The sequence below is a fragment of the Corvus kubaryi genome, unplaced genomic scaffold, assembly GCF_017639235.1.
Source record: "Corvus kubaryi isolate FWS band 111438036 unplaced genomic scaffold, C.kubaryi_AGA036_p1.0 37394, whole genome shotgun sequence".
NCBI lineage: Eukaryota > Metazoa > Chordata > Aves > Passeriformes > Corvidae > Corvus > Corvus kubaryi.
The window spans coordinates 7508157-7527627 of NW_024581133.1; the positions used below are offsets into that span (position 1 = coordinate 7508157).

Here is a 19471-nt window from a genome sequence, read left to right on the forward strand (position 1 = left end):
AGAGAGTCTCCATCATGTGCTGGAAAAGGAATGGGAAATATGTCAAGCAGATGCCCTAGTCACCCGACTGATGCTACTTTTCCAAATTAATCACAAGCACTTTATTTATTTTGATCAGCAAATCAGAGACTTAGTATACTAAGAGTGGGGTGTGTCTTCTTGTAGGTGAACTTTCATTTATTAATGGAGTAGGGGTTGATCAAAGTGTCAAAGCTGCGAAACTCAAAGGTCAGATCCACTCTTTTCCTTGCACCCAGGCATGAGACTGTGTCACCTTAGGGTCGTCCATTTGTGGTGTGGTGCTGCTGAAGTGCCACTAGAGCCTGATGTGACCCAGGCCAGAGTCTAGCATAAAAAAAATACAACCCTGCCCTGGGCTTAAAAACAATACAAAATCCTTCAGCTGCTGGATTCAGGTGTCCCACCTTACCCTGCTTGTCCTGATTGTGTATTTTTTTCTGTATTCAGCAACTTTCCATTGGATGTAGAAGCAATCTGAGACAGCTACGCTACCATGACAGATGGGATGGATGGACAGAAGAACAGTGAAGAATCTGGGAACATCAAACATCAGGTAAGGCAGTTGGTTTGCTTTGATGAAAACTCTTAAATAATCTAAATAGACTATGCAAAATATCTTTAAAATTGTCAAGAATCCCTTCAGTTGATCTGCACTCTGTCTTTATCTGCATGATGCTCATGGATTAAGATTTTCTGTTCTTGATTCTTGAGGGCAAACTGATTAGTGCATGAAAATCTATTCATTAAGTCACTGTGTTCCTCACTTTGTTCTCCTCCTTCCCCTTTAGCACTTGCTGAAAGTGCTGGATGCATTCCCATCACTTTCTCCCCCATTCCTGTGAAGGAGGAGAATGGATAGCATATCCAGCCTTCAGGTGGCTGCTAATATGACATGTACAACTTCAGACATTTGTGTGAGCACCCAGAATAACAGGATAAAGTTGGCGACAACCTGAGGTCGTCTTGCCTATGAACCACCTAACCACTGCCCTCCAGGTAAGAAACTGGAAACCTGTGCTTATCTCTACCAGTTAATGTTCTTACGTGAGCAGACCACTGCAGATTAGATAGATGTGCTGTTACAGACATGAAAACCTTTTAAAGGCCCTGGAGAGCTTTTAGTATGGATTCGTGCTACCTCTCAGTCAATAAGAAACACAGGATTGGTTTGACAATGACAGTTCTAGGACTAAAATAAGAAAGTTCTGGCAAATGATAACAGCTCTGTATGCGCCTGTGGAAAACTTGCACAGATGTGCGTACAGTTTTCCCAGGAATGACCTGTAAAATCCAGATTATTAAATAAAAGGAGAGGTTCATTCACACTGTCTTGCCTAATACTCTATGCAGCCTTGGTATCATTATGGCCCACTGAAAGGGCACAATGATCAAGTATTTTGGCTTTCTACTGCTATTGAGTCCGTTCACTGATGGGGAACAAGAAAGGAAAATGAGAAGAAGAAAACAAAACTGAGAGTGCTTGAGGACAATTCAACTTTGAAATTGTTTTCATTAAATACAGGGAAAGTGCAAAATTAGCCCTATTTGAAACTTGCTGGATAAAGGCTGTTACGAAAGCTTTCAGTATTTTTTTTTCAGCTTTGGCTCTTCTTGTACACTTCTAGGCTAGATGAAGTGTGTATGAAGGCATCACTGACATCAGCAATTGGAAAGTAAAGAAAACAGTAAGTGTAGCTTGGCTATTGCAGAGAAACTGTAAAACCTACTACATACGTAAAGCAGGAAGAAAAGAGAAAGTTAAAGATTTTTTTTAGCTCTGTGACTTCTCTTTGATCATATTTCATGTAGCATGCACAAGAATGCCACAAATAGTTTCATATCTAAGAGAAAAAAATAAGAAAGGGTGGGGGCTTTTGCTTTGAGGGGGTGCTTTGCATGAAGAACTTGTTTAAAAAATAAAACACATATACCAAAAAATGAAGAAAAAACCAAGGCAAAATAAAGCCCTGCAGAGTTGTAGAAGTCATTTAGAAGAACTAAGAAAGCTGCAGAGAGGTTACTTGCAATAAGACTTCTAGATGGTAATATTTTAAATTTGAAACCAGTTCCAGGTGACTCACAAAATAGTTGGGCTTGTGAGAATGAACATCAGCAAAAACCTATAGCAATATTCCTTGGAGGATGAAGGCACTTCAAAGAAATCTCTCCTTACCCTCCCAGTTCTTCTAATTTAAACCACAGCAATGACCATTAAAGTTATTTTTCCTCTGTTAATGAAATTTTGCAAGTTTTTTGGCTTTAGTTTTTATTATTAGATCTGGTTTAGTAGGTAGCTTAAAACGTTTAAAAGGAACTAATCTGCAATTACGTGTTTCTTAATAAATACTTGGTGCTTTATGCAGTGCATTTGTTGCACGTAAAGTCAGCAAGGAAAAGTCAGCTCCTGTGTGCAGCCAGCTAGATTCACAAAAGTGTTCTCCAGCCTCTTTGAACCAATTTCCAGGATCTCGCAAGCCTGTCGAGTGTCTCACTACCAGAGGATGTTGACCAGTAGAGTTGGGAGCAGGGATTAAGCGTGGGCTCTTGACGTGCCCTCTCTCTAATAAGAGTTGGCTACTGTGGCGGAGTTGAACGAGAATTCAATTGTGATGGAAGTTAATAGGATTTATTTTTATTGCTGAGGTGCTGGGAAGTGGATGAACCTTGGAGTTCACTTTGGCTCCCAAGCTATGTCAACTAGTCCTCGATGGTCTGGCTGCCTTTCCCAGTCTTTGCCTAGATGGTTTTGCCTGCAGTGCGACGGCATCAATATCAATAAGTCATCCATCACCTTATGAGCCACTCCAAGGAGGGCAATAGCTGATGCTATGGGCCTGATTTCTGTGCTATGCATATCTGGAGGAAGATTTGGTTTTTGCTTCCTCCACTATGGTCCCATAAAACGAATTTCCTTCAACAGTTTGGGCTCAAGTTTTGTTATTTTTATCTGACCTTGTGTAACACACACCACAGTGCAGACTGTGGGGGTGACTGGGAGATAAAAGCACATTTCTAATCCAAAGAGATATACAAATATAGACTCTGCCTACGTTTCCCTCTTCCCAGCTGCCTTATGAGGAAGGGGAGCTGGCCCAGAGATGTGATCCTCCCTAAATCAAAAAGACTGGTGTAAGCAACAGGGGAAATGGAGAATACAGGCTTTTTTTCCCCTTTTTGTTTTTGAGATATTTATGAGAAGGCAAAAAGCTCTCTGTATCAACTCATAATTTCAAATGGTTCTCACATAATTTCAGTAGGTGGTTCTAGATGTTGGTTACTTGGTTCAGTTTGGAAGGAGAGATTGGTTTAATTTTGTTGCCTGACTAAATGAACTCGATGTTCACATTCACATTTCTTGAACTGAAAGTCTTGTTATGATTTTAAGCTGGCTTCTCACAAACACTCCTAAATAATTGATCCATTTTTCTAGGGAAACAGCCAACTTTTATGTCTCAAAGTATTTCAAACCCCAAATTTATATTAAGATTTGAATTTGAATTGACATTTCCCCACACAATGTTTGTCTGTCTCCATTGTGTTTATAGGCAGAGGTTATGTTTTTGGCAAGTTGACATTTAATATTTTTTCTGTAGTTCACTCCTAAAGGAATGAAAATTGGCTCAGATTATGAATTCAAATGGAGTTTTTCCAAGTGCCTATATTACAAGTTCCCCTTCACCATCTGAAAACTGAGCTATTCTCCTTTTAGTATCACTAAGTACTCATGATAACAAAGCTAGTAAACATTTTTCATGAAGTTAGACTCATCAATCCCATGTTATCACTAAATGGAGTTTAGAAGCAAGGAAAAGGAGAGCCAAGAGACACCCTGCAGTGTATTTGTCCCAAAGGAGCGTGAAAAAAAATGTACCAATGTCTCCTCTCACCTTCTAAGAGAATGTCAAAATCAAATTTTAGCGTAAAGAAACGGGAAAAAACTGGTGGCTCTATGCTAACCAGCAAACTAGCTTCAGAACCACTTAAAATCAGAATTCCCCCTGACACAAAGGAATTCTGCTGCCCTACAGCCCCTTACTTAAAACTGTAGGGAGGAAAATGAAAAAAAAGAAAAAGGGGGAAAATGAAAAGAAAGGGAAAAGCCTTTAAGCTCATCTAGTCCATCCCTTGCTGATCCAGGCATGCTGCTGACAGTATTTTCACATCCATGAGTGCTTTGTCCAGGCTACTTTACCTCCATCACTGGGCCTTCCATCCGCTCTCAGGAGAGATCATTCCATTTATTTGTTATGAGTTGGCTGTATGGATTTTTTTTTTTAAGTTTTATTTTTATTTTCGTTGACAAACCAAGCAGTAAAGATTGGGTTGCCAGACCCAAACTTCTCCACAGTACAGGTTGGATTTTTTTTTCTTTTCTGAGAATGGGAAAAAGCTTTCAAAGTAGAATCCCCTCCCTCTTGCTGCTCACCATCACGAAACCCTGACTACAGAAGCATCTCATTCATCCCCTGAAGTGTAATCTCTTGAGAACTCAGAAATACTCTATAACCTGAAAACACTCTTTGTTTTGAAGGATAAGAAATAATGGACTGCTTCCACAGTAGGTAAAAGGCAGGGTTTTGTCTTGAATTAGTGTCAGCTTTTACTAGGACATGGGGTTTTAGATGTATTTCTGAGCTAGACATGTGTTATGATCCTGCGTGTGCTCTCTGCTACTTCAGCTCTATTACTACACAGAGTCTATCTGTCTTGGGGTCCCCTTTCCAGAACCAGAGAATTTTGAGCCTGATTCTGAATTTTTTTACACCACTGTTCTAAATCAGACAGTTGCTCTCAGCAGGATGATTGATACCAGCATGAAGCAGAGGTGGGTTAGATGGACCTCATGCCCTTTGCATTTCAGGAAGGAATCAAATTTTCCTTCCCAACTTTCACCTTTGGTTATAGGCAAGCAGTATTTGGCTTTTCAAAGGAAAACAGTTGGAGGAAGGCTATATGGGGGACAAAATGCAGCTAGGCGCTGTTCTGCCTGTGAATTTGCAGGCTGCTGTGCTAGGCATCCAGCTCTTTGTACTAACAGGAGTGCTAATATGATGTATTAAATGTCACACCAGCATCGCTGGGTATGCATATCTCTCTCGTTGTACTGCCTGTTTATGCTTATTCAGCTCTTTGAATAATTTAACACATTTCATACTCCAAATTACCCACAACAGTTTGACGGGGCTGCTGGCAGTTTACTTGAAACACTCAGTGTTAGGTCAAAGTAGGGCCCAAGCATCTGCTAAATAGAAGGACATTTCATAGTTAGCAAAGTATAATTAGACTTATTCCTGCACACTTTTCTTTAAAAAATAGGTAAATCCATGCTAATCCCAGTGATAGCATAGAAATTAAGGGGCTGTACTGAACACTGATACATACAGCCCAACACCAGGAATGGTTGGGACTGAAGAAAAATAATTCTGGAGACCAGTAGATGTTGAGGACAGATGAAACTAAGCAGGATAGCACAGCTATGTCAGCATGTCACCCATGCAGTTTCAGAGCAGAGAGACTGATTACCTTGGCGCAGTTAGGCTGGAATTAGGGATTTGGGAAGCTTCATCCCCAGCAGTGCAATGTTCTTCATACATTTATCTGAAACTTGGCCTAGAACAACAATCCACTGACTGGGTAATGAACCTGGAGCACACGGAGCAAGGACACGATGCCCTGCACTCCTCCATCTCCTGTGCTGCTGGAAACAGAGACACGAGGTGTACACCATCTTGGGTGTACACTGTGAATTCTCTCTCAGGCTTCACCTTTCTCTATCCTTAATTAGCTCAGGCTCTTGCACTGAGAACATTTGAGCTGGATGGGTATAGAAGAGAGGTGGGAATAAAGAAAATGGGGCATGGTCCTTGGCTGGACAGCTGGGGCTGGGAATCCTGCTCAGGATTAATGCAGGTGGTGACCCATTAAGTGCTGCTGTTGTGTGGATTAAAATAGGAAGGAGACACAGAGCTGAGAGAGACAAAGTACCTGGTCCTTCACAGATGTGCCTTTCTGGTACTGGGGTGTGTTTAGCCACTAGGGCTCTCATCTCTTTGTGTTTTTATTTTGAGGAAGATGCAGAAAGAGCATTGCTTTCTGAGCAGTGCCTGTTTGCTTTTTGGTGGGGTGAGGCTGTGCGGTGTCCACACTGGACCGTTTTCACTTGACACAGGTAGCCCAGCAATAGATCAGTGGACTTGGCATAGTGGTGCTCAAAATAGTTTTGGCAGGAAATTTGGAACTGCTGGATGCATGTGGCTCTGAGACATGAGGCAGCAGGCAGGGGCTGGGAGGTGGACTGATCTCCCCCAGGGCCACCCAACTCTCCATCAGCACCTCTCCACACTCCTCTGCTCAGACAGAAACCAGAGAAGGGACAGGATAGCAAAAAAAAGAGTGTTTTCAATTAAGAGTTAAAAATCTCATCCCTCACAGTGCATCAGGTGGGAGGAATCTCTCCCCAGCCCTGCGGCTCACCCAGGGCCCCACAAAGTGATGATGCAGGGCACAGTCAGCGGAGATATTTGCAAAATGACAGCAGGGCTCTGATTGAGTGAACCTCCCAGGTCCAAAGCCCCACACTGCTCGGGAGGATATGCTGAAAATCTTTCTCAGGGATTTGCACATCCTTACAACAACTAAGGGTCTGTAATGAAATGTTTGCTTATCATCCATTTAACCTGCTTCGAAGCAGGCTGAGCCTGCATGGTAACCTCAGGTCAAAACTATTTTGGATAGCTGAAACTCATGATAAACACATGCTTTTGAAGGTTAGAAAGCCATCAGTGGGAGACATCAGATTCGCTTCTTTATTATTAGAAGGGGAGAAAATCCAGGAGTGTTCAGAGCAGCAAGTTTTGTATAAAACATGAAAAGCAGATGGGGGGAGGTGGCAGAAGGAAGGAGGAATCTTTTTTGATACCAAACAACATTGCTTCTGCAGCAAATCCTTTTTCCTTGTAATTTAAGATTGTGCTTGAAATAAGGAGCCAGCTGCACCCGGGGGGAGCAGAGGGCAGCCTGTCCTTTTGGGTGCTTGATTGGCTCTTTCGTGTATACCTGATAATTACTGGAGCTGGTAGGAATCCAGTTGTGCTACTTGAACACGCACTGAGCAGCATCGTATCCACAGCAGCCCTGTTTGGTCTGAGATCTCCAAAAGTGGGAGAGAAGATTGTCACAGAGCACAAGTCTTTACTGATAACCAAGTTATGGCCTTGCCTAAACTTCACTCCAGCTGGATCTGCTAGTGGTCTGTGCCCACCGAGGGGCTTTCAGCTGTATTAAGCAACCTAGATTAAGGTATTTCACTTAGAAAATGCATCTTTATTTCTCAGGTCCAGATAGAAATCCTGCTACTTCCTCTGTGATATGGGAGGAGTCCCAAAGCATAATCTGGAGTTCAGTCTCACGGACATTGCTTTTAATATCATCATCAAAGTCCTGGACTGATGAGTGAGACGAGGGGAGACGGGGGGGCTCTCTTTACACATGCCTGCTCCGAGCCACAGCTGACTGCCTGAGCACTGCCCAGGGAAACCAGAAACACTTTCATTGCTTTTTGAGACAAATGTTCATTGATGTGTGCATGTGTGCCTGCATACACACACACACACACATGCAAAAGGCAAAGTTTCATCCCTCAGAATTGCAATCCTTTGAAGCCACCTGTCTCTGAACAGTTTTCTGTATAATGAGCAGAGCTCTGTGCTGTAACTTTTCCCTTTGTCCCCAGTGCCAGCTGTATAATTCCCAACCCAAGAAACATTGCGCCCTTGCAGAACTTCTGCCTCAGTCCAACAGTGCTGTTGTACTAGGTTTTCTGCCATAGCAGCCGCCTACAGGAATGATCAGCAAAGAGATGGCAAAGGACGATTCTTCCACTGGGAGGACTCCGCATTTCCTCTCTTCCCAGGGCCTCCACACTAAGTGGGCTCAGTTTCCAAGTGAAAAGATCCTGGTTTTTTCTCTTTTCCCCTAATGGTCAGAGATGGCAAACTCCCTCTGGGATCTCTGCATTCAGCTTTGTTCTTTCTCCCTCCCTGCTGTCGCCAGTAATTAAAACTGAGCGAAAAAACTGAACATGCTATTTTTTGAATAGATATTTGAAATTTAAAGTGGAAAAAAAAAAGTTGTGAAACTTGTCAGATCAATGATTTGACACATATTATTTAGCTGGCTCTAAATATTCTGGAGTGAGAACTTAGTTAACAACTTGTTAACAAAGCATAATTCGGAATAAAACCCAGCTCTCTCTTTGCTAGCTGCATTTGCAATATGGAGCTGGTTCTAATAACTCTGTCTCTAAAATACCAATGTATTTCTCCTGCAGTTTCTAACAGTTTTTGCCACTGTGGTGCACAGAAGTGGGATGGAAACAAAATACAGAGGCAATATCTATCAAATCTTGGAGGCCAAGGAACTGCTGAACACCCTGATGTGAGTAACTTCTCTGAGTCACATGCAGGACATTGGTGCTGGGGAACTCAAGCTTGTCAGCACTTAAAAATGAGTTAATCCTTTTAATTAAGCACTTGAGAATGAATGACATATGAAGAGCAATTTCTTTGAGGAAAAAAAAGTAGAGGTAATTTTTCTAATGCCTGTGTTGCAGTCTGCCCTCTCTGGCCATGTTAATGTGCCTTGGTCCATGCTTGGCCTTCTTTTAAAGATTACTTTTTAATGATGGATAAACAGGCCTGTTCTCCCCCTGAAGTGCATCCCTTACACCCTCACACCTGTAAACAATGGATTTTTCCACATGAAATGAAAGGGCAAGCACATCCTGCTACCAATTTTGACTCTATAGAGTGGTGTAGCATATAATCTCCATTACTTTTCCTGTGATTTGTAAGTGACTGTTGCTAGGTAATGCCTTTTCCACTAAGCGTCAGTGAGCTAATGTGAGGGCTTTGAGAATGTTTCATTATATAATTAAGCCTTTGGTGGTGCTGATTTCTACTTTACAAAAGTCTAGTATCTTTTTCATGCGAGCAAAAAAAAGTTTTTATAGCATTACACATAGGGACACAAAAAGCATCCTTGAAGCCAGAATAATTTATTTGTAATGTAACTGATTTCTGCTTTTTTAAAAATTATTTATTACACACGGCTATCAGCCATCCGTCACAATGGCGTCTGGCTAGACTCTATGTTGTTTAAATGGAAAACATGATAAATACATGGAACACATGACCCACTGGAAGTATCACTAGATCCCAAATATCTCTATATCTCTCTGGACTTCATAATCCATTAAACAAATGTGGTCCCTTTGTTCTGACATCTGGACACTTAGTCTAACCGTGACCTTTGCTTCCCAGGGACAGGACTGGGATACAGAAGAGCTTCTTCAAGAGGATGTGACTGGTTTAACTGAATATGAGAGTGGAGGTTTCCCCAGGATCTTCAGATATGTAAGCCTCAAGGTACTGTGAATTTTGTTTAATGGATGAGATGAAGAAAGGGCTGGAAGACACATGAGTGAGAAGATATAAACACAAACTAAAAACAAACCACAGAATATAATGTTAAGAGTTTGTATTTTGTCAAGCTTCACCCTAAATATCAAGATCAGTAACTGCCATCGGAAGGGGAACACTTGGCCATCACAATACACAGGACTGTGATGCACAAAGCAACCCTGATGCAAATTTACTTAGCATCAAGGATCCCTAGCAAAAAAAAAAAGCAAGGAAAAAAAAAGCAAGAAAAAAACTTTACAAGGCAGCTTTGATCGGCCCTGGCACTGTGTGTGAAAGTCTAGCTCAGTTCTAAGACTGCCAGGGTAAGTGAAAGAAGAGCCTTTGTAATTTTTGTCTTACAATTATGTCACTCAGTCCTGTAGCCTTCATTCTCCCCGTGCAATTTGTAAGAGACGACAAGTCATTCAAAGCACCTCTGTTTACAGAGAGTCTCAGTAATAGAACACCACGGTCGGGCAGATTCCATGAACTGCAGACCCCGTGTTGACAGATGGGGTCTGTGACTGATTGTTTGATGGGCGCCGTGGGTGAGGCTGCAGGGGAATAGCGGGACAAGAACAGGGCACTGGGTTTTTTTGAGCTCGGAGGTCATGTCGGTTACCAGTGAGAACAGCATTCAGTGTTTTTCTGTTGCATTGTTATCTTGGTGCTGGTGATGAAGTTTTAATTGGGAAGGGTGAGGATGATTCTGCTCTCCTCCCACACAGCTCTACAGATGCTGCTGCTACCAGCAACTTGGGGCAGGGTTTCAGGAGCTGCTCGCTTCCCACCAGGCACGAGCCAGCAGAAAGGAGGAATGAATGAGGTGGGGATTGCTGCATTCGTGAAGAGTGTCTCCTGTAGATAATGCTGATCTGAAGAGCAAAGCCAAAATGATATGTCTAAAGATACAAATGCCTTGTGCGGAATGGATGTAACATAGACAGCAGCACAAGTCCCCCTCCGCACTGATAATACAGCTTAACCCAATTCAATCTGTTTCTGTGGCTTGGAAAGTTTTAGGATTCTCTGCTGGAGCCATCTACTATCAAATTGGTGATAAAATGCATTGCATTTTCATACTGTAATTAAAAAAAGCCCTAAAAAGCAACCCACTAGAAAACAAAGAAAAACCTATGTGATCTATTGCCTGAAAACCACTCAATAGCAATTAGTTAATGTCAGTTATCTTTTTGCTGTACAGGCTTCCTGATATGGCAAAGCATAGTTTGGGTATTGGAACGCTATCAATTATTTATTAGGTGCCTCAAAGCATCCAGGATCCTGGTCATAGGATCTCTTGTGTTTGAGGGCTGTAAAAACAAAGAACAAGAGAAGACTCCCCAACTAACACACTCACAAAGTAACTACAAGGCAATTGGCAACAGATGAATACGCACAGAGGCAGAGCCGTATGCTGGGAATGATTATAGCAGAACTGTCAGCATGAAAGGCAGGGCTCATGAAATACCTTTAATCACTGGTGATTATTCTTTTTCTGGGCAATCAGCTCTTTCCCCCCTGCAATATCTTGCAGGATGTAGCAGGATGCATCTGAAGGTGCTGTGCTCTTGCAGGAGACCACCCTCTGTTCTTGTCTCCATCAGGTGAGAGACAGAGATTTTCAAACCTCTTAAGAGTCAGATGGAAGCAAGGGATAGATCCCCAGGATCCTGGCCCTGGGTTTCTCACCCTGAAGCAGAAGACAACGCTGTCATTCAGAACAGCAAGTTCCCATTCACAGTTATTTGTCATGTTAATTACTACAGACAAATTTCTCCTTCATCTCAATCGTGCAGGTCAAAGCGGAAAAGTTTAGCACTTCAGAACATCAAACTTTGCTTTCATCTGAGTTCGGGACATCATTCTGAAATTCCTTTTGATCATGTATGAAAAAAAAGAAAGGAAGAGGATTTGAAAGTTTGCTCTTGACGGGAGTTGTAATTTCTTTGTTAAAATCAAGGGCAAAGGAGTCTCTCTAGTCATTAGCCATAGGCTGGGTGTGTTCATAAACTCACATCCTCACCAGAGCAGGTAAGCCATGAGTAAGAGCCATGAAAAGGTATTGGCAAATATTGTCTCTTCCCTCCATATCCACCCAGGGTCCTCGTCATACCATTCCCGCTTCATTAATTTCACTCGGAGCTGTTAGCTCTATTAGATCCCTGTGTACTGTGCTATAGGAGATACCCCTGGCTCAAACCCCACCACTTTTTACAGAAAGTGGCTGCATATCATGACTGTAATTTACTGCACAGTGTACCTACGCGCTCCCACATTAGCTGTAATCTCTGTCGTGCTCACGCCAACATTCCAGCAGTATTTGGCATTTCACGAACGCAGTATTTATCACTGAAGTTCATACAAAGTTGCAAATCCTAACGAGGCTTATCAGCTTTTACAAACCATCCCTGTCCACTGGAGTGTGACATGCTGAGTATAATTCCACTCACTGTGCAGTCGCCGGATGTGAAGAGGGAATGGGGACGGGGGGAGCTTCAAAGCAACATTTCGTATCGCTTTAAATGAATCATGAAATCGAATGTCTGTATAGCCCCTAAGTTCCTGCAGGTGAGATGTAACCTGCAAGCTGGGTACTTAGAGCAGCCTTTCAATCAAATAAAATCTTCTCATCGTTACTGATGTGGCAATTATGCCCTGGAAAAGAGCGGCACAGTGGCTCTGCGAGGGGAGGGGGACTCGGAGCTCAGTCCCAGCAGTTGCAGAAGGGTGGCTGGGGGCAGATCAGGTCAGTCAGCCTCAGTTTGCCCACTGTCAAGACAGAAATCATCACAGTCACTGGAGTTATTTCAGAGACATATCAGAAAGCATAATTAAATATGTGAGTTATAAACATTTCCCTCTGAAATTTCAAAAGATTGTGGTATTGTTATGCAGAATGTGGTAACCTGCTTTGCTGCCAGCTCAGCCCTGTATCTAGGACTAGAGCAGGCACTAAAAAACTTGAAAAGAGACTTGCAGTATCTGTATTTCTGTGTATCTACATGCCCCTGGGTATGTAGCACCCCACCACTACCCCTTTCCTGCTCATCAGGCACAAGTGTGACACACTGATGTGGGTGGAATTTGATTGAGAAATGAGCTACTGTTTGTATTGTCATCACAGAGCTCTCTAAAAGCATGAAGTCGGGCTGAAAGAATCAGAATGTTTAAAATGAACTCTATTTTTTCCTTTTCTTCTGTGTTTTTTGGTCCTTCAGTCTGCATTCACGTCACTTGTGTAAGGTGGTGTAGGGATATTCTTTTATAACAAGACCTCACAAATGTTTATTTTCTCTTTCATTTGACTCAATGATATCAAGAGTCAGGCTGATGATTTTATTGTCTTCAGGTAATTCCTTGATTATTGTGTAGTTTCATAGTTCCATTGACTTCAATTGAGATGTTACAATACACAGCAACTGACTGTATGTCCCCTAATACTTGGAATTTATAAGAATAAGACCAGCCAAAATTTGTGTGCAGAACACAGCAGTGTATCCCCTGCCAGAGAACCACTTGCAATGGCTGGAGAGTAGGATGGGAGATCTTACAGAGTTAAAGAAGGACAAATGATGCATTAATTGCATTTAAAAGTCCAGTGCTTCTGTAGTTCTGTTTGCCGATGCACAGCTGCAGATGCATTCTCTTGCTAACAAGTGCTTCAGAGACATCAAGGTGTCCATTTAAGCCATTTTTTGCACCTATAGACCATGGTAAATTTTTCCATTCCTTTTTTTTTTAACCCCCAGGACCCTTTTTGCTGAGCTTTTTTACAGCAAGTGAATTCCAAGTGCTTCTGACTTGGATCACAAAAGCAACTTCCCTGCCTGCCTCCGTGAGTGACTCATGCTCTAACCTCAGTCAGGTCACTTAGACGGTGTTGTTGTTCTCTATTTCTTAGTCTTTAAAATGCATATTTTGTTCTCCTCACAATTCTGACATTGTAACATCTTTCTGGCTCTAGCAACAGTCTGTATCATTTTAGATATACATTATCTTGTACAAAAATACCCACCCACATCTCATACCCTGAAAAATCACAGTAGCCAAAACTCCAAATTTAGATTGAAAAATGTAGAGCTGTGCAGACAAGAGGACATTTTTCCAAATGTGAGTCGATAGCCTTTTTCTCTCTAAATAGTTTGGGCTATCAGAAATTTTTAGTATTTAAATATGCAACTCAGGCTCCTGCTGGTAGATCCTGGACATGCTGGACCACCCAGCAGGCAGAGTTGTACTCCAGTGGTGTTTTTGCTTTGCCAAGGGTGAGGATGGTTTCACTGCAGATGTCCAGTAGCTGGATGCGAATGCCCTTCCCCTCTTGGTTCTGTCCCATCCCTTACATCCTCCCTGCCTCTCCCCACAGCTGGTTTTCACATGGTGCTGTCTCCTTGCTACCTCACCTTCAATAACCGAGGAAGAAGTGGAAGCAAAACCAGACAAAACAATTTTCTGACTGCATTTTAGCATGGCTATGCAAACATTTGTAGCAGCTAAAAACAGCAGTCACAAGGAGATTCCTTCTCTGAACCTGTAATCCTGGGCTGGAAAAAGCCCTATTCAGATGCAGTCATCAGTGGATCTTTCTGCCATCCTGTTAATCCCCTCTCCCTTCCCACCTCACACCTGCCAAAGCAGGTTTACATCAAAAGTATCTGATCCCATCTTCTTTTTTTTCCTCTTAAGCATTTTTGAGAGACCTGCGAGCAGAGAAGCAGTTAAAGAAAAAACCAAATAAAATCCAGTTTTGCTGCATTTTTGGAGGAAATGAACTTGTGTGTTTTGAAGCATTCCCATAAGGCTTAGATTTTAGAGCATGATGAATCACTCACGAAGATTCCTGTTTCTTCTCCTCTGCCTGCACAAGGTGCCCAGACAGGGGCTGTGGGCTCTGTGAGGATCCAGCCATGCTCCTGGTGAGCAGGGCCAGTTTGCTGGTGGATGGGATGGCTGTGCCTTCTGTTCTCACCACAGAAGGGCCCTCATGCCTTTGGTAGGTCACTGTGCCAGCATGCCGTGCTTGGGAAGTCCCAGGGCTGTGTGATGCTGTTCTTGTCCTGCCCAAGCCAGCCTCTCCCAAGGATGTGTTGGTCCAGGGCTCTCCTGATATGTCCAACAGCTGTTGGCACTGCCCAGGTTGCCCATACCCTGTTTGGCCATGACTTCAAACACCCTCAGTCTGCCTAAGGAAGACCACGTGGACACACAGTGAAGGTTATTCCTCTTTATAAAGGTTAAATGTAGCTAATTCATGGCAAACACATCTCAGTCTCATTTAGCAAAGCACCTACATCCTGAGCAACCACTTTCCTGATCCTCACCAGATCCTCTGCCAACAGGACAGTGGTGGCATCAAAGGGCACTTGACGTTTCCTGGGGCTTGGACATCCGTGGTTCAATGTGAGGAACAGAGTATGGAGTTGAAGGTCCTTTAATGAGAAATCCCTGGCTCTGGATCCGTAAATAAATCACTCTTTACGCAACCTGCTCACATCTGTGCCGTCTCAAGCATGGGCAGAGGGAAGCTGTCAGCCTGGGCACAGACCTTCACTGCACAGAAGGAATAGTCTGGAAGATAGAGAAGGACACATATCATGCCTTTACTTTGTACAGCAATCTCGATATTTTGTATGTACTTATTGCTCTGAGTTTGTCTCCCTTTCTCACCTGTACTTAGTGTCTTTTTTCTGAGGCTTGTTATTATTTCTATTGAGCAATCTTCAGCTGAACTGGGAGAGCTCGCAGTGACTCACTTACTTGAACATTATTGCCTAGTTCTTTACACAAGACAGATTGGATATGAATGAGATCTCTTGTCCTCATGAGCATTATATTTATTTCACAAGACATTTTCTTCAGAACTCTCCCTGCAATAAATTATGTGGTGCATTTATTTTTTTCTTCTACCATGCTATAGCTCTGTCCCTTTTTTTGTGGTTTCTCATTTTTTAGACACTTCTTCTTCTATGATCTGCTGTTGTTGTTTTCTGTTTTTTTCTTCTCACAATCTCTTAGCTGTATCCTTGGAATTTTTTCCCTTGTGCATTTTTTAGCACAGTGCATGTATTCGATGTACTCAAAATGAGAGCTTGAGATAAGTATTTAAAGTAACAAAATGATTTCCCTCTCTTATCTTTCAGATGTTGTGTAATGACTGGGGAAAAAAAAGAAAGAAAAAAAAATAAAAACAGGTGAAATGTTTTAAATGAAGTATATAACTGTAAGGAATGCAATTGTATGTGTCATTTTCTGATTTCATAATGTCAGCTAAGTGAAAGATTTTGTAGGTGCTTTACTTCTAAAGAAACACTTAGCTGGATTTTAGCAGCTGCTTTTGGGAAGAGCCTAAAAATGCTGAAAGCCATGTATAATCAAAGTAAAAGTGAGTATATTTAGGGTGGATGAAATGGGACTTAAAGGTAGCACATGTCCATGGTATTTATAGGAGTCCCATCTTAAGTCTCTATGCCATTGTCAGTGTACATCACTATGGTCCCTTGCTTCCCAGCTCTCCTGCCTCATCTGTGAACCCCTCTCAACCTTTTTATTCCCCCATTTCTTGGTTGAGGTGTGTTAGAAATCTGGGCTTAGCCCAGCTGTGGCCTTTCTGAGGGTCTGTGCTGGAGGAAAGATGGTTTGAACTAAAACTGAAGCATAAATAACCCGATGGGTGGTTTTCAAATCCAGGTACAAGCTGGAATTTCAATATTGCTGAACAGTGTTTAGCTACTAAGGATGAGTGTTTCACTTCAAGACTAATGTTTTATGTCTAAAACTAGAACTAAACTTCTTCACCTGGAGTGCAGTACCACACTAGGGCATGTCATTCAGGGCAGTGGTGGGATTTCTCTCCTTGGTGACTTTCAGGAATCACCTACACAAAAGCATTCCCAGTCTGATCTGGTGTCAATGTTAATGAAGCTCCAAGAAGCAGGAGGCTGGCCTAGAAACCTCCAGGGGTCCTTTTCCAATGTTTTTTCTATGATCTTACAGTTCTGGTAAGTGTGTTACAGTAAAATAACCAGATGGACTTTTTTTGGAAGTATAGAACAGATACCCTGAGGGCAGAAAGCAGTATGTGGAGAAGACGCCATGGGTGGGGGTGGGGAGAAAGACACTTATTTCCATTTATGAGTTATAGAATCAGGACTCCTACAAGGAGTTGAGAAATTTGTCTTGATCTGGAGATGAGAAAAAGAAACTCTTCTTATCTTTTTACAGTAAGGGGCCTGGCTTGTGATCCTCACCCTGTCTCAAGAAGGGTAGGCAGTGTTTCAAATGTTGGGGTCAGGCTGGTTCCTGCTCTATCTCATCAGTCTGTTGTACATATCTTGCCAGAAGGGATTAAATGTGTCTTGTCTCCTGTGGTTATATTAAAGGGCAGAGATGAGGCAAGGAGCCTTTTACTTCTGAGAACGTTCTGCCTGGGGTATCTGCTGCCAGGGGAGAGGGAGGAAAGAGCAGCCAAACCTCACTGATGTCCCCAAGGCTAATGCAGGAGAACTCTGTGGTGAGACCTGAGCCTTGCTTTCCCTGTGCACACGGCCAAATCAGCAGGAGAGGGGTGCAGGAAGGGTGTTGGAAAGGGTGAGATTGACTGTGTGCCCAACATCCTTACCATGGGCATGGTTTTGCAGCCAGGGTTGCTGAGCTAAGGACACCCCACTCTGAGATGTGTTGTGCAAAAGATTAATTTCACCCTTGGGACAGGCCAGTGTCTTTTTCTCCCTTTTCTGTACACGTTCCTCTTACTGGCTCAACCAAAACCTTCTGCTGTCACTAAAACCGATGGGGTTTTTTGTGTAAAATGAGATTTTTGTACTCATCAAGGCCAGGTCTGGCTGCTCTGCCAGTAGATGTCCCTGCACGCCTGGCTGTGGTGGATGTGCTGTGTCTTTTCCTGGGGAAACTGACTTCCAACACACTGAACTTCACATCATTCCTGTTGGGTATTTTTCATATGGATTTTAATTTTTTTTCCTTCTCATTTGGGCTTATTGTGTAAAGTTTAATCAATCTCTACAAATACAAAAGCTGAAATTAAAAGGAAAGATCATTATTTTATTGTAAAGCCACCTTTTCACAATCTTTAAATATTTTTGTGTTTGTTTATAAAACAGAGTACTGACATCAGACAAAGTCCCTGAACCTCTTTACGCTGCTCTGTCCTTCACTCCTGTTCTGCCTCATGCATTCAAATAACTTCTACATTTTTTCCTTTCCTTGGATTGCAGAGTTTTCTTGAAGCAGATATTGCTTTGGTGCACTGAATTGAACAAAACAAGACAAAATGAAACCAAATAGTGCTGAGCACATGGTATTCACTGCTTGGTAAGAGTCACTTGGCAATTTTACAGATGCTGAGAGTCTCAGCCTTCAGCCTGTAAGGTGTTTCCTGTAATATGAGAATTTATCAGCTGGCTTTCAGAGCCACATAGGTGAGTTTTAAGTGTATTCTGCAGTGCTCTGTGCTCTGTATTATAATCCTGCAATTACATATTTGCATGCCTACTAAATTAGCACTAGAAAGTTATCTTCAAAAGTGCAAAGCCTTTCACTGCTACTCTTCCTGGGAATACAGGGACGATAATTGTTACGGAGGAAAATTACCTTTACACGGTATTGATTTTGTGCCCTGCTGCCTGTCATCATTCCTGGGTAGGTTTTTCCAGGCTCAGGACAGGGAGCAGCTGTGCCGGGAGCCCACGCTGGTGGCTGTGGAGGGACAGGGCAGCACTGGCAGCTGCGGCATCGGCACCACCCCCGTGACTCATGGGGGGCACCAGTGACCCACTCCAGCAGCCTTTCATTCCAGCTTTGAAGCAGGGGTAGCAAGAGGCTTCAAAAAGCTGGGAGCTGCAGCCTTGGAGTGGGGAATGGCTCAATAAATTGGTGGAATATAAGTATTTATTGATTTAAGAGCAGTCTTTTCTTTTGCCTTGCTTTTGTCTTCTAAGGGAACTTTATTTTAAATTTATGCCCCACATTGTCACATCAGGAGGAAAATACATGAGAAATGTTTTGTTATTTCAAATTTATCACGTATTACGTCAGCTGGCATTGTGGACTCACAATAGGTAATGCTTCATAAATTATGAAAAATAAGTGTTTTATGGGCTTACTACACACGGTTTGAAAACCGTTGAGCTGGGGAGACTCAGTGACCCCTGTACAAATTAATGTGCACATGATTTTCATTATTGCAGCCCAGATAGGAAGTTTGAACATCTTTATATATTTATTTAAAGGAAAATGAGGACAGAAGTTGCTTGAATACAGTTAGTCTTTCTGGCAAGAAGCAGGTATCATTTAACCCAGCTCATAACCTATTGCTTCCCTCACAGTCATTGTTATTCCAGGCCAAAGCTTAAACTCAAAATCAGAGCTGCGAGGACTTAGCATGAGCTTCCAGAGGTCGAATCCTGCAGTCTTTAGCCAGGCAAACTAAACCTCTGAGTTGGTAGGATTTTGTCTACGCAAGGACTGCGGCATTTGCAGAACACGAGTCAAGCACAAGTCAGGCTCCTGCAGAAGGGAAGGCAGTGAAGGATATTTCTACCCAGCTTTCCAGCCGTGCTTTCCCTGAGCGTGATGGAGAGCGACAATCAAACAAGAGACGCCCATCTCAGCTGTCAAGGGCCTCACCAGAAACCAAAAGCTTGATCTCAGGGTACCAGGGATCTCAACCTTATCGAGCACGGCATCCTTCAGCGTGGAGCCGCACATATCTGAGGGAAATGTCCTCGCCTGCCTGCACGGGGAAGTGTGTCGTCCCATTTTCTGAGGAGCAAAAGTTCACTCCAACATGTGTTGCATGGGAGGCGCGTCTTTGGGGGGAAAGGGCACGGTGACGGGAGGTACCGGGAGCAGTGAAGCACTCGCAGCTATTTTTTATCCCCCTCGCACCCAAATATTTCTGTTCCTTGCAAAGGGGGGTCAGGTGTTGAAGGTCTCCCCGGATGGTTTTTATATCGCACAGATCCACC

The 19471-nt window shown here is 42.8% G+C and overlaps 1 long non-coding RNA gene across 1 annotated transcript; it reads left to right on the forward strand.

Annotated features, from left to right (window-relative positions):
* Positions 1-209: 209 nt before the first annotated feature.
* Positions 210-10089, forward strand: LOC121670006. Its single transcript, XR_006017989.1, has 4 exons — positions 210-574; positions 810-1017; positions 8351-8457; positions 9342-10089. It is a non-coding gene; the product is annotated as an uncharacterized LOC121670006 (long non-coding RNA).
* Positions 10090-19471: the final 9382 nt, after the last annotated feature.